The sequence below is a fragment of the Bufo gargarizans genome, chromosome 9 (genome assembly GCF_014858855.1).
Source record: "Bufo gargarizans isolate SCDJY-AF-19 chromosome 9, ASM1485885v1, whole genome shotgun sequence".
NCBI lineage: Eukaryota > Metazoa > Chordata > Amphibia > Anura > Bufonidae > Bufo > Bufo gargarizans.
Genome location: NC_058088.1, coordinates 138297339 through 138314050, shown reverse-complemented (window position 1 = coordinate 138314050; position 16712 = coordinate 138297339).

Genomic DNA, 16712 nt, shown 5'->3' with positions numbered 1-16712 from the left:
TTTTTTTTTTTTCCTCTTTGCGGGGGGGGGGGGGGGGGGGGCGCCGCCCTGGCACTATGGGGGAACTTGCACTATGGAGGGGCACTATGGGGGGTCACTATAGGGGGGAGATCTGGAACTATAGGGGGAGATCTGGAACTATAGGGGGAGATCTGGCACTATGGGGGGGCACTATAGGGACAGCTGGCACTATTGGGGGGAGATCTGGCACTATAGGGGGAGATCTGGAACTATAGGGGGAGATCTGGCACTATGGGGGGGGGGCACTATAGGGACAGCTGGCACTATAGGGGGGAGATCTGGCACTATAGGGGGAGATCTGGAACTATAGGGGGAGATCTGGCACTATGGGGGGGGGCACTATAGGGACAGCTGGCACTATAGGGGGGAGATCTGGCACTATAGGGGGAGATCTGGCACTATAGGGGGAGATCTGGAACTATAGGGGGAGATCTGGCACTATGGGGGGGGCACTATAGGGACAGCTGGCACTATAGGGGGGAGATCTGGCACTATAGGGGGAGATCTGGAACTATAGGGGGAGATCTGGCACTATGGGGGGGGCACTATAGGGACAGCTGGCACTATAGGGGGGAGATCTGGCACTATAGGGGGAGATCTGGAACTATAGGGGGAGATCTGGCACTATGGGGGGGCACTATAGGGACAGCTGGCACTATAGGGGGGAGATCTGGCACTATAGGGGGAGATCTGGAACTATAGGGGGAGATCTGGCACTATGGGGGGGGGCACTATAGGGACAGCTGGCACTATAGGGGGGAGATCTGGCACTATAGGGGGAGATCTGGAACTATAGGGGGAGATCTGGCACTATGGGGGGGCACTATAGGGACAGCTGGCACTATAGGGGGGAGATCTGGCACTATAGGGGGAGATCTGGCACTATAGGGGGAGATCTGGAACTATAGGGGGAGATCTGGCACTATGGGGGGGGCACTATAGGGACAGCTGGCACTATAGGGGGGAGATCTGGCACTATAGGGGGAGATCTGGAACTATAGGGGGAGATCTGGCACTATGGGGGGGGCACTATAGGGACAGCTGGCACTATAGGGGGGAGATCTGGCACTATAGGGGGAGATCTGGAACTATAGGGGGAGATCTGGCACTATGGGGGGGCACTATAGGGACAGCTGGCACTATAGGGGGAGATCTGGCACTATAGGGGGAGATCTGGAACTATAGGGGGAGATCTGGCACTATGGGGGGGGCACTATAGGGACAGCTGGCACTATAGGGGGAGATCTGGCACTATGGGGGGGCACTATAGGGACAGCTGGCACTATAGGGGGGAGATCTGGCACTATAGGGGGAGATCTGGCACTATGGGGGGGCACTATAGGGACAGCTGGCACTATAGGGGGGAGATCTGGCACTATAGGGGGAGATCTGGCACTATGGGTGGGCACTATAGGGACAGCTGGCACTATAGAGGGAGCTGGCACTATAGGGGGGGAGCTGGCACTATAGGGGGGGGAGCTGGCACTATGGGGGGGGCTGGCACTATGGGGGGGGAGCTGGCACTATGGGGACATTTCTTACTGGCACATTATGGGGGGGCACCATGGGGGTATCTGTGGATGAGGAACATGATTACTAGGGCACTATAGTAGTATTTCCAGGGGGACTGTTTCTGCAGTATAGTATTGGGGGTGGCAGGAAACTAATGTCTGTTTCTCAATCTCTGCAGAGACGGGAGATGGCAGAAAAATCATCATGGCGGTCTGGTCTGAATGGAGAAGATGAGGAAAGAGAACGTCTACATCAAAGGTGACATCACTGGATGTAAGAGGTATGTGGCGCTATGTAGGAGAGGAGATGCCCCTTATGAACCACTGATCCCCCCATATAGACTCCCTGATCACCCCCCTGTCATTGATCACCCCCCTGTAAGGCTCCATTCAGAGGTCCATATGATTTTTACGGATCCACTGATACATGGATCGGATCCGCAAAACACATGCGGATGTCTGAATGGAGCCTTACAGGGGGGTGATCAATGACAGAGGGGTGATCAGGGAGTCTATATGGGGGGATCAGTGGTTCATAAGGGGCATCTCCTCTCCTACATAGCGCTACCACATGGATACATGGATACATGGATACATGGATCGGATCCGCAAAACACATGCGGATGTCTGAATGTTTTGTAATAAATATTATTGAAAACATTGAAAAAAGTTTGTGCATGTTTTCTTAACTTTCTTGGGGGGGGGGGGGGGGGTGCCAAACAAAGGGTTCGCCCCGGGTGCCAAATGCTCTAGGTACGCCCCTGGATCCGGGTACTGAAATGGCCAATCTGCAGTCCAGATCTTTCACCTATAGAGAACATTTGGTGCATCATAAAGAGGAAGGTGCAACAAAGAAGGCCCAAGACGATTGAACAGTTAGAGGCCTGTATTAGACAAGAATGGGAGAGCATTCCTATTTTTAAACTTGAGAAACTGGTCTCCTCGGTCCCCAGACGTCTGTTGAGTGTTGTAAGAAGAAGGGGAGATGCCACACAGTGGTGAAAATGGCCTTGTCCCAACTTTTTGGGGATTTGTTGACACCATGAAATTCTGATTCAACATATTTTTCCCTTAAAATTGTACATTTTGTCAGTTTAAACTTTTGTTCCGTGATTTATGTTCTATTCTGAATAAAATATTAGAAGTTGGCACCTCCACATCATTGCATTCAATTTTTATTCATGATTTGTATAGTGTCCCAACTTTTTTGAATCCGGTTTGTAATTTCTCAACAAAGTAATAAGCTATAACCTTCATGCAACTTAATACCAACATGTATATACACATGATTCACAATGGAATGGACATGTTTTTATATTTATTAGCTTTAAACTATTACAGTTAGTATTACTATACAGTTACTATTATTTATTAGTTTTATTAGTATTATCCCATGAGAGCAAGATAATCCATTCCATGTTTTCATTATTTCTCTGGATTTTTGGGGAATGCCTCCCCTAAAGTGATGCAATTTCCCTTTAATAGCTGTGCCATATTCCTATGCTGCAGGCCACTGAGGAAGAAGCATAGCGCTTCGAAACGCGTTTGGTATTCCCTGCAGTAAAATATATACTTTACATTTTCAAGCGATTGCAATAATCCAGCAAGGGATCAAACATCCAATTAGTTTGAACAGAACATATCAAAGAAAACTAACAGCCCAGCACCTCTGTATTCACCCAGAGGACAAGATACTGCTGAAGCTGGTGAGCTCAGCGGAGAAGACCAGCACAAATCGTTTCTGAGGACTTCAGATTCATTCAACAACTACAGGACCGGTAATGTAATAACAAAGATTGAAAGTGCCGAGATAACACACATAGTGTTAAAGTCTTCCGTGTGGATGTAATAGCTGGATATGCTGGCAGATTTATTTCTGTCTGGTGCATCTGTTGATGAGGGAATATCGGACATACTGATCGATATATGTGATATATATATATACACCTAGTCCCACTTAACAAATAGCACCTCTCTATCACTCAAACAGCGATCAGCTGAATCCTTAACCCTCTATTTCACAACAGGATTATCAACTATACCAATATAATTATAATTAAGGAAGAAAAACCAATACCTACAATTAGATGTCACTTTATCCCAATCGCTTCATAGCTTTCTAAGCTTTATAAGCAAATGCACCACCTACTGAACATAAGTTAAAATACTACTATCTTGCAAACATTAACAGATGGAAAAATCCCTAATAATACATTTTTAATTTTTTCTAATTTTTTTTCAGATATTTCTAGTATTTTTCTTATATTTTATTTTTTGCTTTCTACTTTTTATTATCTTTTTTGTTTGTTTTCTATTTAAGGTTTCCACTCAAAGAAATAGGTTTAATAAATACATTTTTACAGCATTTTTAATAGTCATTTTTATAACCACTATAATTATAGCTATTGATGATACGCAGATAATGCTTTTTATTCAGCATCCTAGCAAAAAAGAAATATTTTGCACATAGATCCATTTTTATTGTTATATTAAACTACTTAAACATATCAGAGTGCCTCCCACATCTCTAATTTATTACAATATGAATTTATACTGTTCTGTGTTAGGTTGAACTTTATCATATTTCTCTGTCTTGTGGCATGTTAACCTGAGAATGTACCCTAAAGGAAGAGGTAGTATTATCTACTGATTAGTTACACAATAATAATAGCTAAAAATGTGCAATGTCGGCAGTTACAAATCAATTTCTCCAGAAGTTCTCAACATGTTTTTTAAGGATAATTATCCCTGTGTACGTGTCCAACGGAGGCCTGTGTTGGGAACATGAACTTTTTACTTTATTACTGTCCAAATTACATATATCCTAATTACATAATGGTGAGATGTATGCAAATGTATCACGTGTAATTATCTAGTTTTAATTATCCAATTATAAGTATTGTAACCACCCTGAAGCCCCCTCCCCCCAGTTACTCCCATTATCCTAAAGGTATATCAATAAAGGTTTTGAGGTGGTCCTCAGATCTCCTCAGATACAACTCCTTTGATTGTATCCGTGCCATCGGCCTATTGATTTAATTATTTAAAATTGATTACTTTGTACCTGAACATTGAACTACTCTAACATTTCTTGGAGGCGCCAGCGAGAATCCAGCCAGCCGGTCTAGGACTGAACCATAAAGGAATGACACCCATGGATTTGGGAACGCAAATCCTAGGTAAGTGAGCCATTGACTCACTGCTTTCCTAAATTTGTGGGCTGTGCTTCAGGATCAGTCTGATGCCTTGCCGGTTTCGGATATAATCCAGGTAGAAGGTGATTAATTGGATTGATTTATGTCAACGTATTTGACTGATTTAAATTGTGTTATCATATTATACTTGATTTTGCTTCTAACTTGCTCAAATTGTTTGATGATATGAAATTTGTTTTGTTCTCTGGTGTCATGTGAAGAGTTAAGTAACTCTGAGCAGGAGGAGGGGGTCTGCTTTCGGAAACAGAAGCAATCCATGTGATTCTGGAAAAGGCCCCTTGCAGTTCTTAGTGTACGACCTGGAAAAGGGGGCACTGAGTCAGGGGCCAGTTTGTGTTATTTGTCTCACATCCGCTACTAAAATACTACACTGGTATTAACCTAAGGGTTAGTGTGGAGACAGGACACTCTTTACATGCTGTGGCTGCTTTTGAAGCAGGCAGAATATGTGTGTCTTTGTAAAGTAATAACATACTATAGAGTAACTTAGAGCTGCAGTTAACAGTAAATTGGACACAGATTTATTGATTTGCCAAGTGTACTGGTTTGAATACAATGCAGAAAGGTCTGATGTATGAGGAATACATTGGAATAACTATTGGACTGTCTTTATATGTTTTTGTGTGCATTTATTTGTGGTACAGAGTTTGTCTAAAGGCAAGGGAAGTGCAAGCCTCTTACCCAGATAAAACCGCTCATTTCCTACAATCAGTTTACAGAAATATAGTCTGACCCAGCTAGGAAAAATCTGTAGTCTAAGATAAGATACATAGCAGGAATAACCAAAGGTCAGGGATCGCTACCCTCACCCTTGCTATGGGAGCAAGTTCTAGCAAGCGAGAAAGGGAAGAAAAGGGTTGTCCCAGGACTACAATAAAGTGCTTGGTAGAACTAGAACACGGGAAGTGAGCAGTTAAGAATGCTACTGCTATTCTTAAGAAAGCTGGTATGCCATCTGTCGGGTGTTTGGATGCCTCCAGGTGGAGAAGATTTAAGATAGAAGAGAAGCAATGGATAGAAAAATGTGGTTATGAGACACAGGTGGAGGCGTGGCTGAGTACCTCCACGAGACATGCTAAGATGTATGCAATTCAAGTGTAATTATCTAGTTTTAATTATTCAATCATAAGTATTATAACCACCCTGAAAAACCCCCAGTTACTCCCATTATCCTAAAGGTATATCAATAAAGGTTTTGAGGCGGTACTCAGATCTCCTCAGATACAACTCCTTTGATTGTGTCTGTGCTATCGGCCGATTGATTTAATTATTTAATATTGATTATTTGTACCTGAACATTAAACTACTCTAACAGTTTTCAACTACATGTAGGCCTGTTTCCAGGCACAAAATTAGTAAGTTTGCCAGAACCAGAGTTTTGGCCCTGACACAGCCCTCATGCCCTCGCTCCACCCCAAACCAGCCCAACTGTCGAAGAACTTGCGACTGTACTTTTGTGTGCCCAAAACATTTGCAAATCCCTTAGTAAATATGCCCCAATGTGTTGACTGTGGATCCTGAGAGGAGGTGACCACACTATTATAGAAATGGATAAATTTCAAAGGTTTCTAGGACCTTCTGTGGCCCTTGTTCCTCTCTGATTAATTAAATAAAACTTATACTTTTATTGTATTCTCATTAAAATATCCTATTATTCTCAGAAAAAAACACACACTATTAAAATTCCTCGAGATCTAGAGTGGGATTCTTTATTTTGTACTGTCCAGTGCATTCACTTTTGCTAATGTACAGCCTATTCTGGAGGTGCCTGATGCTTCTCAGGTAACCCTCCTAACTCCACTTCTCTATCCACTTGGCTTATGTTTTTTATTTATTTCAGCTGTATCTTTAGCTGTGTAGGTTTCCTGCCTCTGTTCCCTATCTCTCAGATCTCAAACTAAAATCTAGCTACTGCTTCCCTACATGTTTCGCCGTACCACGGCGTCTTCAGGGGATATGCAGTACATGAATCAAGGGGGCGGGCCCGACCTTTTGAACCCTCTGTTTATGTGGGCGGAGTCCGGCGGTCAAATTGGCACTTCCTTCTCCTCTGTATAGGGATCGCTAGACCAATCAGAGGGAGTGCCAGTGCCCCCTCTGGTGATGCGGTACGTCTCGCTCTGATGACGTCCCGCCTCTCACCTCTGACGTCTCCGCTGGCTCCCTCCGACCGGCTCCCGGCATCCGGCTCCCGGCAATGACCTTATTACCTTGCTCCCTCGTAGTGCGAATGCACCCGAACTTAGACGCATCCTGGATCTCTTCCTCATATGTTTCCAGTTCCGATGGTAACCCTCCAAACTCCACTTCTCTATCCACTTGGCTTATATTTTTTATTTATTTCAGCTGTATCTTTAGCTGTGTAGCTTTCCTGCCTCTGTTCCCTATCTCTCAGATCTCAAACTAAAATCTAGCTACTGCTTCCCTACATGTTTCGCCGTACCACAGCGTCTTCAGGGGATATGCAGTACGTGAATCAAGGGGGCGGGTCCCGACTTTTTGAACCCTCTGTTTATGTGGGCGAAGTCCGGCGGTCAAATCGGCACTTCCTTCTCCTCTGTATAGGGATCGCTAGACCAATCAGAGGGAGTGCCATTGCCGGTCGGAGGGAGCCAGCCGATGACGTCCCGCCTCTCACCTCTGACGTCTCGGTTGGCTCCCTCCGACCGGCTCCCGGCATCCGACTCCCGGAAATTACCTTATCACCTTGCGCCCTCGTAGTGCGCATGCACCCGAACTTAGACGCATCCCGGATCTCTTCCTCATATGTTTCCAGTTCCGATGGTTTCTGCATTGTTGTTCTCACTACGCATGCGTCCCTACTTGGAAGGTTGTCCTGTATACTGCTAATTTCTAGCTCTTCAATTGTCATATCTATATATATATATATATATATATATGTTCCCAAGCCCCATTATTCTCTCATTATGGGAATTATGCATATCATTTGTATTTATATTGATCTTGATTACATGATATTAATTTTTGGGAGAGTATTTTATTTTGTTTACATTTGATATTTTTTTGATATTCAATAAATCTATACCACTTGTAACGGACCGTTACAGCAGACAAGGGGTTAAAATCCGTTTAGACAATATGCCCCTTTCTGAGAAACAGGCACAGCTACTGCAGAACACCAAACTCCCGAACTGGATACAAAATAGCACTCCAAACTGGAACCTCGCAAATAGCTGTCAGCAGACGAACAGGAAAAGCGTACAGTCAGCTTACACTCCTGGCAATCAGTCTCCAACAGCATACAGGCAATCCCCCCAATAACGAGACAAGGCTCCGTCTTGAGGGTCAGCAGTGGTCTGATGTTCTGGCACACCCAGCCTGGTTTTTATTACAGTTTTGCAAATACAGAACAGATACAACACATCCCCACAATCATGGTTTCCTCCTCTCTGTCCCAGAGACAATGGGCCATAATCCTGAGGCAAGAGGCTTTTAAACAGCCTTCTCCAAAACCCAGTGGCGAGGTTGGTTTCACCACACATTCCCCAATCCCCCCCCCCCCCCAGGGAAGACTAACCAGATACCTGACCTCACGCCGGTCGGTACCTGAGTTAGTCTGGCAGCCGACCCACAACCCAATGCTGGACCTGTTGAATTTTGGGGCCTGGCTCTGTTCTGTAGGTCCCCAGCTGTTGAGTGTGCATCTGCTACTCCTTGCTTTGTGGTTCTCCAGCTTGGAGCTGTAGGTACTTGGTGGGCAGAGGCCGACTGTGCTCTGCCCAGATGCCAGCTCTTCCGCTGGGGTGAGGGGGGTACAAGCCAGTCCTGTAACAAGGGGGTTGGTGGAGCAGAGGCTAGCGGCTCTCTGCCCTGATGCCAGCTCTTCCGCTGGGAAGGGATCAGTGGGTATTGCAGGCTCATCCCCTGCCCCCAGAACTCGGTTGGGAAGTAGCTGGGAAGGGGAGGGCTCGCTTACCTCCTCCTCCTGGTATCCCTGCGGAGATGGCTGGAGATCTGGTTGTTTGAGGGGGAGACCGACTGTCTCCTCTTTGGCTAAACAGCCCTGTTGCTGGGGGACAGGACCGACTGTCCCTACCCCCTGTGCTGTGAGTCCAGAGACCACGGTCCCATCTGCACAGTTGTGTGGCTTACTGTCTCCCCCTGGTGCGTTAAGCTGCCACTGGGGAATGGAGACTAGGCTCCCAGTTACCAACAAATCCTGCTGCTGCTGGGGGACAGGACCAACTGTCTCTGTCCCCTGTAACTCCGCCTGCCGCTGGAGAATGGAGACTCGGCTCCCAATTCCCTGTACATCACACGGCCGCTGGGGAATGGAGACTAGGCTCCCAATTCCCAAAAAATCATGCTGCTGCTGGGGGGCAGAAACAACTACCTCTGCCCCCTGTAACTCAGCCTGCTGCTGGGGAGGGAGGCCGCTGCTCTCCCCTCCCTGTACTTCACACTTCCGCTGGGGAATGGAGACTGGGCTCCCACTGTCCCGCAACTGTAACTTCCGATGGAGGCCCACCCAACGTGGCAGCTGACCGTCACCTTCTGCCCGGTATAGTAGGGTCTTGAACACTAGACTCCTCACAAACTTCACGTATTTCTCAGCTGGATTGGGTCCGAAGAAGTTCAGCCGCAACCACATCATACGGTGAAATTCCTCCACAGAGTATCTGTACTCCACTGCTGGTTCCATCCTGGTGCTTTTAGGGTCGCTGTACTGAGACATGCGTTGCCCTTAAATTGTAAAATCCAAAGAAATGGTGTCTCCTGTAGCTGTCCTTCTGGCTGTAGGAATGATCCCGCTGCTTACCACCAATGTAACAGACCGTTTCAGCAGACAAGGGGTTAAAATCCGTTTAGGCGATATGCCCCTTTCCGAGAGACAGGCACAGCTACTGCAGAACACCAACCTCCCGAACTGGATACAAAATAGCACTCCAAACTGGAACCTCGCAAATAGCTGTCAGCAGACAAACAGGAAAAGCGTACAGTCAGCTTACACTCCTGGCAATCAGTCTCCAACAGCATACAGGGAATCCCCCCAATAACGAGACAAGGCTCCGTCTTGAGGGTCAGCAGTGGTCTGATGTTCTGGCACACCCAGCCTGGTTTTTATTACAGTTTTGCAAATACAGAACAGATACAACACATCCCCACAATGCATCATGGTTTCCTCCTCTCTGTCCCAGAGACAACCGAAGGCAATCCAATTATCTCTCAGGACAAAGGGAGATCACCAATACACATGTGGAGACAACAGGACATACATCACCATTTAAACACACAATGGCACACCCCCACAGCAAACACAGACATTTAACATATCCCCAGATAGCTCAAGTCTGAGTGCATATCATTAGGTGAATGGCACTCAGAATACACAAATACAATAATATTAGCTATCTGGGTACGCTCACATAACATACAATTTAACCGAACGCATAATAACATAAAATACAATTCTACAGACAGATTTAAGCTGTGCGGCCGGTCTGTCTTCTCCTTTAAAGTTGCTATGGGCCATAATCCTGAGGCAAGAGGCTTTTAAACAGCCCTCTCCAAAACCCAGTGGCGAGGTTGGTTTCGCCACACCACTTATAACAAAAGTCACCTATCATGGTCTACAATTATATAGGTATATGACCAACTTAACCCGCACCTACTGTGTCCTTCTCCCATACCATGTAGATTGTAAGCCCTCACGGGCAGGGCCCTCTCTCCTTCTGTACCAGTTTGTAACTCATCTTGTTTATGATTAGTACAATTGTCTGTTTTGTATGTGCACCGCTTATCATATGTACAGCGCTATGGAATGAATGGCGCCTAAATCATAAATAATAATAATAATTTATATTTTTTATGGATTTTTTTTATATATATGTCATTATTTATATTATTATTTATGGTGATTTATTTACTAATTTTTATTTTGTTAATAATTTATTGTTTATTTATTTTTTATTTGTGATTTTTTTGTGTATTTTTATATATATATATATATATATATATATATATATATACATTTTTTTTTTTTTTTTTTTTTTTTTGTTTTGTTTTTTCCTTCTATGTGTATATGAAATATAGGTAGTGATTCATTATCCCTACTATTGGGATTTCCATTTCTTCCAATTTAACTATCCACCTTTCATATTTATTTTTTATCTGTCAATCTCTCTTTTAATTCACCATGTATTGTTCAATGTTCTTTTATTTGTCTTTTGGAGGCCGGTCACCCTCATGTTCCTTTTTTCTCTTTTTTTCTCCCCCCCCCCCCCCCCCCAAATTCTTCTTCACGTTCTTACTACCATTTCTTTCAATTAGTTCCCCGTCTATATGTGATACTGGGACTTTGGGGGAGGATCTGAACTAGATCTTTATCTGATTTCAGGATATGCCCGTGTTTCTTCATTGTCTTATACACTCGCCTGTTTTGAACATCAAAGTTCCTATACATCTAATCACTCTCTCTCCCGTTCCTCGTTTTTCCACTAAAAGATTAGCCCTCTCTGTGTTCCGTGCTCTATTATATGCCCCGATGTAATACTTTCTTTGGGTAGCCCCTCATCTGGAACCGAGAATACAGCGTCTCACATTCTTTTTGGAAGGCTTAATCAACAGTACGATTACGTCTTGCCCTTAGGTACTGACCTATGGGTATCCCTTCTTTTAGTGGGTGTGGATGGAAACTCTGCCAGTGTAAGAAACTATTGGTGGAAGTGGGCTTCCTATATATCTCTGTTTTTATCCTTCCAGTGCCATCCAGTATAATTTTCAGATCCAAGAAGCTAATACTCTCTTTATGGATTTCACTGGTAAATTTGAGGCCCAAGTTGTTATTATTCAGTTTCTCCGTGAAGTGGTTGAATTCAGTCTGTGTCCCATCCCAAAAAATCAGGATGTCATCTATGAATCGACCCCAAAATAAAATTAAATCTGTGTACTGTGTGTTATCCTCTGTGAATACGTGCCTATCCTCCCACCACCCTAAAAATAAATTAGCAAAACTTGGTGCACAAACCGTGCCCATTGCAGTCCCATGTGTCTGTAAATAATAAGTGCCATCAAACGTAAAATAATTGTGCGTAAGAAGAAATTGTAATAGTTTTAGTACAAAGTCATTGTGATTGTAAAATTGTGTCCCTTTCGTGTACAGGTATTTTTTGACTGCTTCAACCCCCACTTCATGTTCTATACTAGTGTATAGTGCCTCGACATCGAGGCACGCTATAAGAGTATTTGGGCCCACTTCAACATCCTTGAGTTTCCTCACCATATCAAGTGTATCCTTTATATATGATGGAAGGGTTGCAACAAAGGGTCTGATTACCTGATCTACGTATGTACTGATGCCTTCACATAGATTGTCATTCCCCGAGATGAAGGGCCTACCCGGTAAAGGATCTCGATTTTTGTGCACTTTAGGCAGGGCATAAAAAGTGGCCAGTGTAGGACACGGATTTAACAATATTTTATATTCCTCTTTCGAAATTAGACTATCATTCTTTGCCTTTTTTAACAGAATCTCAAGTTCTTTCTTGAATTTTTGTGTGGGGTTTGAGTCTATTTTTTTATAGGTTTTTCCATCCTCAAGTAATCACCTTACCATATCTGTATAGTATTCCTGTTTAAGTAAAACAATGTTTCCCCCTTTATCAGAGGGTTTCACCACTAAATCCTCCCTTTCCATAAGTTCAGTCAGGGCTTGCTTTTCTTGTGGACTTAAATTATTGCCCACTTCACTCTTTTTGGTCTTTATTGGTTGGAGATCTTTTGTAACTAAATTTACAAATGTCTCTATACTTGCATACCCTGAGAAGGGAGGTGTATATTTGGATTTTGGGTGTAGGTCTGTAAAGGGTGCTTGGGGTATTAGACTCTCCCCCCCCCCCCCCCCCACTTTCTCTCGATAATTCTTCCAATACAACCAGGGCCTCACGTTCTCTTTTATCTGGGTCTTGCCTTTCTTTTCCTTAAATGCTTGAGAGATATCCAGACTATTTAAGGAGAGGTTATCACTTGAAAATACTATATTTGCCTCTGAAAGAAATTGCTGACTATTCAGATGATTGCAGAGGAAGCCTGCCATGCACTGTAGTCATGAAACGATGTTTACGGGTATCACACGTTCTTTTAGTCTGGGGTATAGCTCAGATAAGCACAAGGCCCTTTGCCACTGTCCCGGATATTCTTATAGCATATATTGAGACCCAGTAAGAATTAGGCGGTTTAGCCCTATTTCAACATGTGACCCACATACATATAGTTATCTCAGGAGGTGACCACACTATTATATAAATGGATAAATTTCAAAGGTCTCTAGGACCTTCTGTGGCCCTTGTTCCTCTCTGATTAATTAAATAAAACGTATACTTTTATTGTATTCTCATTAAAATATCTTATTATTCTCAGAAAAAAACACCCACTATTAAAATTCCTCGAGATCTAGAGTGGGATTCTTTATTTTGTACTGTCCAGTGCATTCACAGTACTAAAACTATTACAATTTCTTCTTACGCACAATTATTTTACGTTTCATGGCACTTATTATTTACAAACACATGGGACTGTGATGGGCATGGTTTGTGCACCAAGTTTTGCTAATTTATTTTTAGGGTGGTGGCAGGATAGGCACGTATTCACAGAGGATAACACACAGTACACATATTTAATTTTATTTTGGGGTCGATTCATAGATGACATCCTGATTTTTTGGGATGGGACACAGACTAAATTCAACCACTTCACGGAGAAACTGAATAATAACAACTTGGGCCTCAAATTTACCAGTGAAATCCATAAAGAGAGTATTAGCTTCTTGGATCTGAAAATTATACTGGATGGCACTGGAAGGATAAAAACAGAGATATATAGGAAGCCCACTTCCACCAATAGTTTCTTACACTGGCAGAGTTTCCATCCAAAGCCACTAAAAGAAGGGATACCCATAGGTCAGTACCTAAGGGCAAGACATAATTGTACTGATGATGAAGCCTTCCAAAAAGAATGTGAGACGCTGTATTCTTGGTTCCAGATGAGGGGCTACCCGAAGAAAGTATTACATCGGGCATATAATAAAACACGGAACACAGAGAGGGATAATCTTTTAGTGGAAAAACGAGGAACGGGAGAGAGAGTGATTAGATGTATAAGAAACGTTTGATGTTCAAAACAGGCGAGTGTATAAGATCATGAAGAAACACTGGCATATCCTGAAATCAGATAAAGATCTAGTTCAGATCCTCCCCCAAAGTCCCAGAATCACATATAGACGGGGAACTAACTTGAAAGAAATGGTAGTGAGGAGTCATTTCCAAAGAAGCTCGGCAAAAAAAGAAACCTGGCTTAAAACTACAGGTTCATACCCGTGTGGAGCATGTAGCTTTTGCAAATATATGATCCCCAAGAAAGAATTTGTGAATCCAGTGGATGGGAGAGTGTACAAAATCAGAGAGTACATGAATTGTAGGAGCACAGGCTTAGTATATGGGATACAATGTGAGTGCAATATGCTCTATATAGGGAATACGATCCAAGAACTTAGGAGGAGGATATCGAAACACTTCAGTGTTCTGAACACTAATGAGGAGACACCATTATCAAGACACTTGCTGAGGTTTCATAACGGTCAAACCACAGGCTTAAAGATATGGGGGCTACAGAAAATAAGGCCTAGCCCGAGACAAGGTGATATCGACAAGAAGCTACAAAAAGAGGAAACGAGGTGTATATACCACCTTCATTCTTTGGCACAAAATGGTATAAACGAAGGATTCACGTTCGCTCCTTTTTTATAAACTGGAGATTATAGCATGGAAAATAAATATTGAAATAAAGATAAGGAATACTAAAGTGAAGGAATATTCCAGATAACACGAAGGAAGATAGGAGAAGATAGGGGGAGAACCTGACAAAGAGCTTGAAAATGAAAATAATGGATTTCAAAGATGCATGAAAAAGTAAAAAGCTAAAATTATTAAAGTTAATAATAAACCTAAAATCGATAATGACAACTTACCAGAGAGGATGGGCGGACAAGGCGGGATATGTCGGCAAGAGAACATCTGCAAGGTAAGAAAATAAGGGATGAGGTGAGTAATAAAAAAAAAATTGGGCAATCTAAAGAGATTGAGATACAGGACCTCTGAGATACGAGATGAGAACAAGCGCCACAGTAAGAACGTGAAGAAGAATTTTGGGGGGAGGGGGGGGAGAGAAAAAAAGAACATGAGGGTGACCGGCCTCCAAAAGACAAATAAAAGAACATTATAAATATAAAATAAATATGAAAGGTGGATAGTTAAATTGGAAAAAATGGAAATCCCAATAGAAGGGATAATGAATCACTAGATATATTTCGTATACACATAGAAGGAAAATAAAATAAAAATAAAAAAACAAAAAATATATATATATATAAAAAATACACAAAAAATCACGAATAAAAATAAATAAACAATAAATTAATAACAAAATAAAAATTAGTAAATAAATCACCATAAATAATAATATAAATAATGATATATAAAAATTAAAAATTAAAAATCCATAAAAAATATAAATATATATAATTGTAGACCATGATAGGTGACTTTTGTTATAAGTGGTATAGATTTATTGAATATCGAAAAATTTCAAATGTAAACAAAATAAAATACTCTCCCAAAAATTAATATCATCTAATCAAGATCAGTATAAATACAAATGATATGCATAATTCACATAATGAGAGAATAATGGGGCTTGGGAACATATATATTATTATTATTAATTATTATTTATTATTTAAGCGCCATTCATTCCATAGCGCTGTACATATGATAAGCGGTGCACATACATAACACAGACAATTGTGCTAATCATAAACAAGATGAGTTACAAACTGGTACAGAAGGAGAGAGGGCCCTGCCCATGAGGGCTTACAATCTACATGGTATGGGAGAAGGAGGTGCGGGTTGAGTTGGTCATGGCGGTATAGAGGCAGCAGGGTCATTGGTTGTAGGCTTGTCTGAAGAGGTGGGTTTTCAGGTTTCTTTTGAAGGATTCCACTGTAGGTGAGAGTCTGATATGTTGGGGTAGCGAGTTCCAGAGTATGGGGGAAGCACGGGAGAAATCTTGGAGTTGATTGTAGGAAGAGGCGATAAGAGGAGAGGAGAGAAGGAGGTCTTGTGAGGATCGGAGAGTGCGTGTGGGGATGTATCGGGAAAGTAGCTCAGAGATGTAGGGAGGGGACAGGTTATGGACGGCCTTGTATGTGTTTGTCAGTACTTTGAAGTGGATTCGTTGGGCAATGGGGAGCCAGTGAAGGGATTGGCAGAGGGGAGAGGCAGAGGAGTAATAAGGTGAGAGGTGGATTAGTCGGGCAGCGGAGTTGAGGATAGATTGGAGGGGTGCGAGGGTGCTAGATGGAAGGCCACAGAGGAGAATGTTGCAGTAGTCTAGGTGGGAGATAATGAGGGCATGTACGAGCATTTTCGCAGATTCGAAGTTAAGGAAAGCACGGATGTGGGAGATGTTTTTGAGTTGGAGGCGGCAGGTGGTGGAAAGGGTTTGGATGTGCGGTCGGAAGGAAAGGGCAGAATCTAAGGTCACTCCAAGGCAGCGGGCTTTTTTGACTGGGGATAATGTGCAGCCATTGATCGTGATAGATAGGTCTGTTGGGGGGGTTGAACAAGATGGGGGAAAGATTATGAATTCTGTCTTATCCATGTTAAGTTTAAGAAAGCAAGAGGCAAAGAAGGATGATATAGAAGATAGACATTGTGGGATTCTTGATAGTAAGGTGGTGATGTCTGGACCAGAAAGGTAGATTTGTGTGTCATCAGCATAGGAGTGATACTGAAAGCCATGGGACTCTATGAGCTGTCCCAGGCCAAAACTGCAGATTGAGAAGAGCAGGGGTCCTAGGACAGAGCCAAGAGATGAGAGAGTTTGCAACAGAAGGGTGTGGTCAACAGTGTCGAAGGCAGAGGACAGGTCAAGGAGGACAGAGTATTGT